The sequence below is a fragment of the Psammomys obesus genome, unplaced genomic scaffold (assembly GCF_907164565.1).
Source record: "Psammomys obesus unplaced genomic scaffold, mPsaObe1.curated_primary_1811, whole genome shotgun sequence".
NCBI lineage: Eukaryota > Metazoa > Chordata > Mammalia > Rodentia > Muridae > Psammomys > Psammomys obesus.
In genome coordinates, this window is record NW_026594428.1 from 4,605,829 (window position 1) to 4,614,468 (window position 8,640).

The 8,640-nt window shown below is 39.9% G+C and overlaps 1 pseudogene; it reads right to left on the reverse strand.

The window, feature by feature from the left end:
• Positions 1-205: 205 nt before the first annotated feature.
• On the reverse strand, positions 206-5,870 carry LOC129685488 (RNA-binding protein EWS-like; annotated as a pseudogene).
• Positions 5,871-8,640: the final 2,770 nt, after the last annotated feature.

Below are 8,640 nucleotides of genomic sequence, written 5' to 3' on the forward strand. Positions count from 1 at the left end.
CAGCACACTACCATTTAACTTGTTAGTTAGACAAGGAATAATTAGTTAGTTAGTTAGTTAGTTAGTTAGTTAGTTAGTTAGTTAGTTAGTTAGACAAGGAATAATTATAAGGTTGTGGCCAACATTACAAAGATGAAATTATACATTTAAACCATTTTCTGGTTTAAAAAAATAAATCTGGTCGTCAGCGCAGCTCTGCAAGTCTCTAGTAGAGCTGGTCTCTTCATTCCTGATGGTGTTTGCCCTTATTGATTTTCCCAGGTCCTGCATGTCCACCTCTTCTTCCTCCCACCTGTTCCATCAAAGGTCCAGGAGGTCCTCCAGGACAACCTCATCTTCCTCCACCGAAGCCATCTCAGTCCATGCCATGACTACTGAGGAAGCCACCTCTGTCTCCACCTCTGCCGTCTCAGAACATTTCTCCAGGTCCACCAAGGTCCATAAGTTCACCTCTTCCTCCTTGCATGCCACCAGGGCTGCCTTGGCCATGGTCACCACCTGAAGGTGGAAAGGGTGGGGGAGAAAGCTCCCAGGCTTAGGGGCCTTATGTTGGTTACATTCTGTTCTCCAGGCACCGTTCTGGTTTCCACAGCCCAGACTGGGACACTGCCAGAGTTGGACTTTTCTTCCTCCAGAGGGGTTCCTTCTTGAGCCCCAAGGACCTCTTAGGGATAAACCTCTGACTCCTTCACCACCTCCCATGCAGCCCCTGGGTCCTCCAGGACCTCCTGTGCCACCAGGACCTCCACAAATTAGTGGAGGAATCTCTCTTCCTTCACAAGGTGGCATGCTACCCAGCTTGCTGTACATTAGAGGTTTCTTTTGGGCAAGAGAAACTTTTAAGTTTGCTTTCTTGACAATATTTCCCATCAAACCATTCTACAACAGCCTTGGCAGTTGGCAGATCGTCTTCATAGGAAACTGTGGCATCACTTTCAGGCTTTCCTGTCTCCTTATCGATGTAGCTATGGATCATGGGTTGCCTGGTTCTCTTGTTCACCTTGACAACCCTACAATGCTTAAAGAAATTTGCCAGACAAGGAGGAGGGTTCCTTTCTCTACATCCTCTCCAGCATTTGTTGTCACTTGAGTTTTTGACCTTAGCTATTCTGATAGGTATAAAGTGAAATCTCAGGGTCATTTTGATTTGCATCTCCTTGATGATCAAGAGCATTTCTTTTTTTTTTTTTTGGTATAACATTTTATATTCAGGTACAAATATATGAATTAAAATATTAACACACTAATTAAGTGTGTTCCTACTTTGAAATGTCCACAATCTTACTCCCTGAACTGAATTTTGTAAATTTTTGTGATATATATATATTTTTTTTTTCAATAGCACATCCCTTTTTTTATTAATTACACTTTATTCATTTTGTATCCCCCCATAAGCCCCTCCCTCCTCCCCTGCCGATCCCCCCCTCCCTCCCCTTTCTGCATGCATGCCACTCCCCAGGTCCACTGATAGGGGAGGTTCTCCTCTTCTTTCTGATCTTAGTCTATCAGTTCTCATCAAAAGTGACTGCATTGTCCTCTACTGTGGCCTGGTAAGGCTGCTCCCCCCTCAGGGGGAAGTGATCAATGAGCAGGCCAATCAGATTATGTCAGAGGCAGTCCCTCTTCCCATTACTATGTAACCCACTTGGACACTGAACTGCTACATGGGCTACACCTGTGCAGGGGTTCCAGGTCATCTCCAGGAATAGTCCTTGGTTGGAGTATGAGTCTCTGGGAAGTTCCCTGTGTTCAAATTATCTTGTTCTGTTGCTCTGCTTGTGGAGTTCCAGTCCCCTCCAGCTCTTACTATTTCCCACTTCTTACATAAAATTCCATTCACTCTGCCCATCAGTTGGCCATCAGGTTCAGCATCTGCTTTGACAGTCTATACTGCAGAAGCTTTCAGAGGCCCTCTGTGACAGGTTCCAAGGTTGTTTCCTGTTTTCTTCTGGCTTTCAGAGGCCCTCTGTAGCAGGTTCCAAGGTTGTTTCCTATTTTCGTTTTCTTCTGATGTCCATCCTCTTTGCCTTTCAGGATGGGGATTGAACATTTTAGTTAGGGTCCTCTCTTTTGCTTAGTTTGTTTAGATGTACAGATTTTAGTGGGTTTATTCTATATTGTATGTTTATATGAGTGAGAATATACCTTGAGTGTCTTTTTGCTTCTGGGACAATTCAATGAGGATGATCCTTTCCAGGTCCCACCATTTACCTGCAAATTTCATGATTTCCTTATTTTTCATTGCTGAGTAATACTCCATTGTATAGATGTACCACAGTTTCTGCATCCATTCTTCCGTTGAGGGGCATCTGGGTTGTTTCCAGCTTCTGGCTATTACAAATAAAGCTGCTACAAACATGGTTGAGCAAATGTCCTTTTTGTGTACTTGTGCCTCTTTTGGGTATATGCCTAGGAGTGGTATGGCTGGATCTTGAGGAAGCGCTATTCCTAGTTGTCTGAGAAAGTGCCAGATTGATTTCCAGAGTGGTTGTACCAGTTTACATTCCCACCAGCAGTGAAGAAGGGTTCCCCTTTCTCCACAACCTCTCCAGCATGTGTTGTCCCTTGAGATTTTCATCTTGGCCATTCTGATGGGTGTAAGGTGAAATCTCAGGGTTGTTTTGATTTGCATTTCCCTAATGGCTAATGAGGTTGAGCATTTCTGTAAGTGCTTCTCTGCCATTCGATATTCCTCTGCAGAGAATTCTCTCTTTAGCTCTGTTCCCCATTTTTTAAGTGGATTACTTGGTTTGTTGCTTTTCAGCTTGTTTAGTTCTTTATATATATTGGATATGAGTCCTCTGTCAGATAAAGGGTTGGTGATGATTCTTTCCCAATCTGTAGGCAGTCGCTTTGTTTTGATGACGGTGTCCTTTGCTTTACAGAAGCTTTTCAATTTCATGAGGTCCCATTTATTGATTGTTGTTCTTAGAGCCTGTGCTGTTGGTGTTCTGTTCAGGAAGTTTTCTCCTGTACCAATGAGTTCTAGGGTATTCCCCACTTTTTTTTCTAGCCGATTTAATGTGTCTGGTTTTATGTTGAAGTCTTTGATCCACTTGGACTTCAGTTTTGTGCAGGGTGATAAGTATGGATCTATTTTCATTTTTCTACATGTAGACATCCAGTTGGACCAGCACCATTTGTTAAAGATGCTATCTTTTTTCCATTGTATGGTTTTGGCATCTTTGTCAAAAATCAGGTGTCCGTAAGTGTGTGGGTTTATTTCTGGGTCTTCTGTTCGATTCCATTGATCCACCATTCTGTTTCTATGCCAGTACCATGCAGTTTTTATAACTGTTGCTCTATAGTACAGCTTGAGATCAGGGATGGAGATACCTCCAGAAGATCTTTTATTGTAGAGGATTGTTTTAGCAATTCTCGGTTTCTTGTTATTCCATACGAAGTTGAGAATTTTTCTTTCCAGGTCTGTAAAGAATTGTGTTGGCAATTTGATGGGAATTGCATTAAATCTGTAGATTGCTTTTGGTAAGATGGCCATTTTTACTATGTTAATCCTGCCAAGCCATGAGCATGGGAGATCTTTCCATCTTCTCATATCTTCCTCTAATTCTTTCTTCAGACACTTGAAATTTTTTTCATACAAATCTTTGACTTCCTTGGTTAGGGTTACACCAAGGTACTTTATGTCATTTGTGGCTATTGTGAATGGTGTTGTTTCTCTAATTTCTTTCTCAGCCCTTTTGTCTTTTGTATACAGGAGTGCTACTGATTTTTTTGAGTTAATTTTGTATCCGGCCACTTTGCTGAAGGTGTTTATCAGCTGTAGGAGTTCCCTGGTAGAGTTTTTGGGGTCACTCATATATACTATCATATCATCTGCAAATAGTGATAATTTGACTTCTTCCTTTCCCATCTGTATCCCCTTGATCTCCTTCAACTCTCTTATTGCTCTAGCAAGGACTTCCAGCACTATGTTGAAGAGATATGGAGACAGTGGGCAGCCTTGTCTTGTCCCTGATTTCAGTGGGATTGCTTTAAGTTTCTCTCCGTTCAGTTTGATGTTGGCTATAGGCTTGCTGTAAATCGCCTTTACTATGTTTAGATATGTGCCTTGTATCCCTGATCTCTCCAGTACTTTAAACATGAATGGATGTTGGATTTTGTCAAATGCTTTTTCAGCATCTAGGGAGATTATTATGTGGTTTTTTTCTTTCAGTTTGTTAAAATGGTGGATCACATTGATGGATTTCCATATATTGAACCACCCCTGCATACCTGGGATGAAGCCTACTTGGTCATAGTGGATAATATCTTTGATGTGTTCTTGGATTCGGTTTGCAAGTATTTTGTTAAGTATTTTTGCATCAATGTTCATAAGGGAGATTGGCCTGAAATTCTCTTTCTTTGTTGTGTCTTTGTGAGGTTTAGGTACTCAAGAGCATTTCTTTAAGTGTTTCTCTGCTTTTCAATATTCCTCTATCAAGAATTCTCTGTTTAGCTCTGTAACCCATTTTTTAATTGGATTACTTGATTTGTGGTTGTTTAACTTCTTCAGTTCTTTACATATTCTGGATATTAGCCCTCTGTCAGATATGCTTTACCAGCCACAGAGGAAGACAATACAGCCAGTTGCTAGTCATGATGAGACATGATAACCTAGGGTCAGAGGAAAGGGGAGGAGGACCTCCCCTATCAGTGGACTTGGGGAGGGGCATGATAGGAGTTGAGGGAGAAAAGGTGGGATTGGAAGGGGATAAGGGAGGGGACTGGGATAAAAAGTGATTAAACTGTAATTTATAAAAAAATTAAAAATGTCTGCTAGATCATCCAGAATCACATTGCCATTTAATCCTTGCACATAAATTGCTCTGTTGTCAGTCTTCATCAAGATCTATAGGAAGGCCTAGATCAAGATCTGATCCTTTATCCATGAGTCCATCAGGCTTATTGAAGGTACCTCGGTCTCCATCGTCCACTCCACCACATCTTCCTTCCTGCCCAGTACTGCTCATGCCTCCATTATCAAATTCCTCTCTTCCCCTACCCCTCTTCCCACTCATGACCCGGTTCTTTCCTGGTAAGGAAAATCCTCCAGACTCCTGCCCATAAACACCCATGCTACTGGGGTGGTCCTGTCGAAATGAACTCTGCTGCCCATACCTGCTGCTCTGTTGGTTATATTGGCTTGGAGTCTGGCTGTAGGACCCAGCCTAAGGGGTGTAACTAGTGGGAGACGGCTACCCATAGCTGCCTTTTGACCATAGCTACTGCGCTGCCGATAGCTGCTCAGCTGCCCATAGGTGTTCTTCTGAGAGAAATTGGTCTGATCATCTATACAGCTGTGAAGAGGAGTAGCTGGTAGGAGGAAAGGATGGAGCTACACGGGGTAGCTCCTAGGCACTGAGATTAACTGTAGTTACTCTGCCCATATCCTAGTCTGGGTTGGTTATAACCCCTCTGCTAAACTGAAGTTGATTTTTCTCAGAGGGCTTGTTATCATTCTGGGGTCTTGTAGGTGCAGTGGCTGCTGGTTGCTGGCCATAGGCTGGGTAGGCAGGTTGGGAGTCATAGGCAGACTGAGCTGCATAAGAGGCCTGGGTGGTGGTGACTGTAACAGTGGTGGTCTCATAAGCACCAGTGTCATATCCTTGGACAGGCTAGCTGTATGCCTGGAGGCTGCTGGAGTGCTATAAGAAGTCATATATGCAGTCTGCCTGTAGGTGACATTGGTCTGAGCCTGGGTATAGCTGACATCAGTAGGCTGTCCGTAGGTTCTATTGCTTTGTTGTCTATAGGCCTGGGGGAGAGGAGGGGCTCTGTGCTTGTCCTTGAGTTGTCTGGGAGGTGTAAGCACTGTAGCCCTACTGAGCTGCAGCTTGGCTGTAGGTACTATAATCCATGACTGCCATTTTCTCTCCTTCTTACTAGTTCTCTCAGAGTCGGTCTCTAGAAGTGCATATTTTTATGTTCTTATTCACTTTCTTGATTTTGTAATTAAAGAAACAACTGATTAATCTATAATTTATCTATGGTGTAATTTATCCTAAACATGATTTTTATTATTCTAAATGCTACTGGTTGTGTTGTCTCATGCTAGTAGGATATGCAGAAGTTGTGACAAGAAGATCACGAATTCAAGGCTATCTTGGAGTATACATGTATAAGTAAATAAATAAATACTAGTGCATAAAATTATTGACTCATTTTCTACACTGAACCCAAGGGGAATTCTGCTACAGAATTCTTAACTCTTACAAAAATTATATTTGTGATTTTTATACAGACAAAATATTTTGAGTAAATTCACCCCAGCTCCCTTTCCTCTAACTTTCCTGATAATCCCCACCACTTTTTCATCCTAGCTTTGGAATTTCTAAAACTTTTAAAGCTCTTTGTGTATATTTAAATTTGTTTCTTAGTCTTAATATATCTTTTTTGACCTACAAAATGAATTAAATGTCAGATGTTAAATTTGATTTGCATTTATAAAGCTCTTTCACGTAAAGCGCACATATCTATATCTTACCTCAGATATGACTGGAGGCAATTGCTTTAAGTGTGCAGCTCAATGTATTTACATCTGTCTGTAGGTCTTCAGTGCCACACTTTTAAATGTCCTCAGTGCAAAACATAAGTCTCACGAGACATGTACTTGGCATTAGGCTTGAATCAATTTATTAACCTAACCTTGCTGTCTTTGCCTCTCAAGATTGGATGAAAAAATTATGGCCTATGGTCAAAAATTTAAGACTTGGGCTGGAGTAAGGAACTAATGAGTTCACGTTGTTTGAATGAAAACTGATGTTCACTCAGAAAGAAAAAGTATTTGAAGAGTTTGTTTCTGGTAGCATTCAAATATTTTCTTTTGTTTATTAATTAACCTTTACCATATTTTATAGAGGATCTAACACAATCTGTTTTTAATATTTTATATTAAAACATAGGACAGAACAAAACAAATACATAATAATAAAAATTATCATAAAATAACATTTTAATATGTGAAATATTGCTACGGATATGAAACACCTTCACCTAAACAATACTAAGAATTAATATTTCCCCTGCTTTCTGGAAGTGTTTCTAGCCAAGGTAATCCTTTTTAAGTAAATTTCCAAGTTCCCACTCCAGAGAGACATTAAATCAGAAACTTTCATTTGTGTGTAAAAAAAGTGTGTGTAAAAAAAGGGAGAAAAATAGATAATGTTTAAACTTGCTTGTCTTTTCATCTTAAAATTAAGTACTGTGCATGAAAAGTTTGCTCAATTTTAAAAATCCACAAAATGTGGTTATGGCTATAATATGTTACTATTATCTTCTATGATAAAATTATCTTAATGAATTTTAACTTTGCCAAGTTTACCCTCATAAATCCTTTCCTTAAGTTATTTTCACAACATTGAATTCAGTATAAATAGACAACACCATATCTTTCTGGAAACCTATTCAAGCAAACTGTCATTTACTGCTATGTACATATTGAGCTATTGCAAAAACATGATCAATTATGAAACTATTTTCAGACCATTGGATTGTGTATTGCCTATATATACCAATATTTTAAACTAATATTTTAATTGCCATGAGACATAATTAAACTTTTATGATATATAATTCCACAGGCCTTGACCTAAGATTCTGATAAGAACTTATATAAATTCAAGTAAATAGTTATGAAAAGGAGTTACCACATATAGTTGGAACATATTTTAGTATCTTAGTAGAATAATAATCAGTGTTTTGATTAACGGTATTTTGATAATATCATCCCAATATGTTTGTTTTTTCTAATTTATTTTCTTAAAAAATAAATATGTCATAGTGAATAACTTTTTTAATGTGATGCTCTGGAGGTCCTTATACATCTTATACATTTCAGACAAGTTATCCCACAGAGATTTTCATGCTATCAAATGCCCTAGTAATACACTGAATCAGACATCAGTTACATACACAACTTTTATTGTTATTGTTATTGTATATAGTTTTCTTTTTATTAACTTATTTCTCATATGTTACATCCCAACAAAAATTTCTCCTTCCTTCTCTCCTCTCAGTCCCTCCCATTCCAAGCAACTACTTCCTCCCTGATCACTTCTCCATTTTCCTTCAGAAAAGGTCAGGCCTAGTTGGGCGTGGTAGAACATACCTTTAATCCCAGCATTAACTGAGGCAGAGGCAGACAGATTGAGGGTAGCCTGGTCTACAAAATGAATCCAAGACAGCCAAGGCTACACAGTTAAATCCTGTCTCGAAAAAACAAACCAAAAAAAAAAAAAAAACCAAACAAACAAAAACCAATCTTTTCTAAAAGACTATCCAGCAGTGTATCAAAGCAGATATTGAACCTCATTACCAAACTCTGGGCAGAGGGCAGGGAATTTTAGGAAAGAAGGGGGAGACAGTAAGACCTGGAGAGGACAGGAGTTCCACAAGGAGAGCAACAGAACCAAAATATCTGGGTACAAGGGTCTTTTCTGAGACAGATACTCCAACCAAGGACATTCATGGAGATAACCTAGAACCCCTGCTCAGATGTAGCCCATGGTTGCTGAGTATCCAAGTGAATTCTTTAGTAAGGGGAACAGGGAGAGTCTCTGATATGAGCTTAGTGGCTAGCTCTTTGACCACCTCCAGATGATGGGGAAGCAGCCTTGCCAGGCCACAGAGGAAGACAAG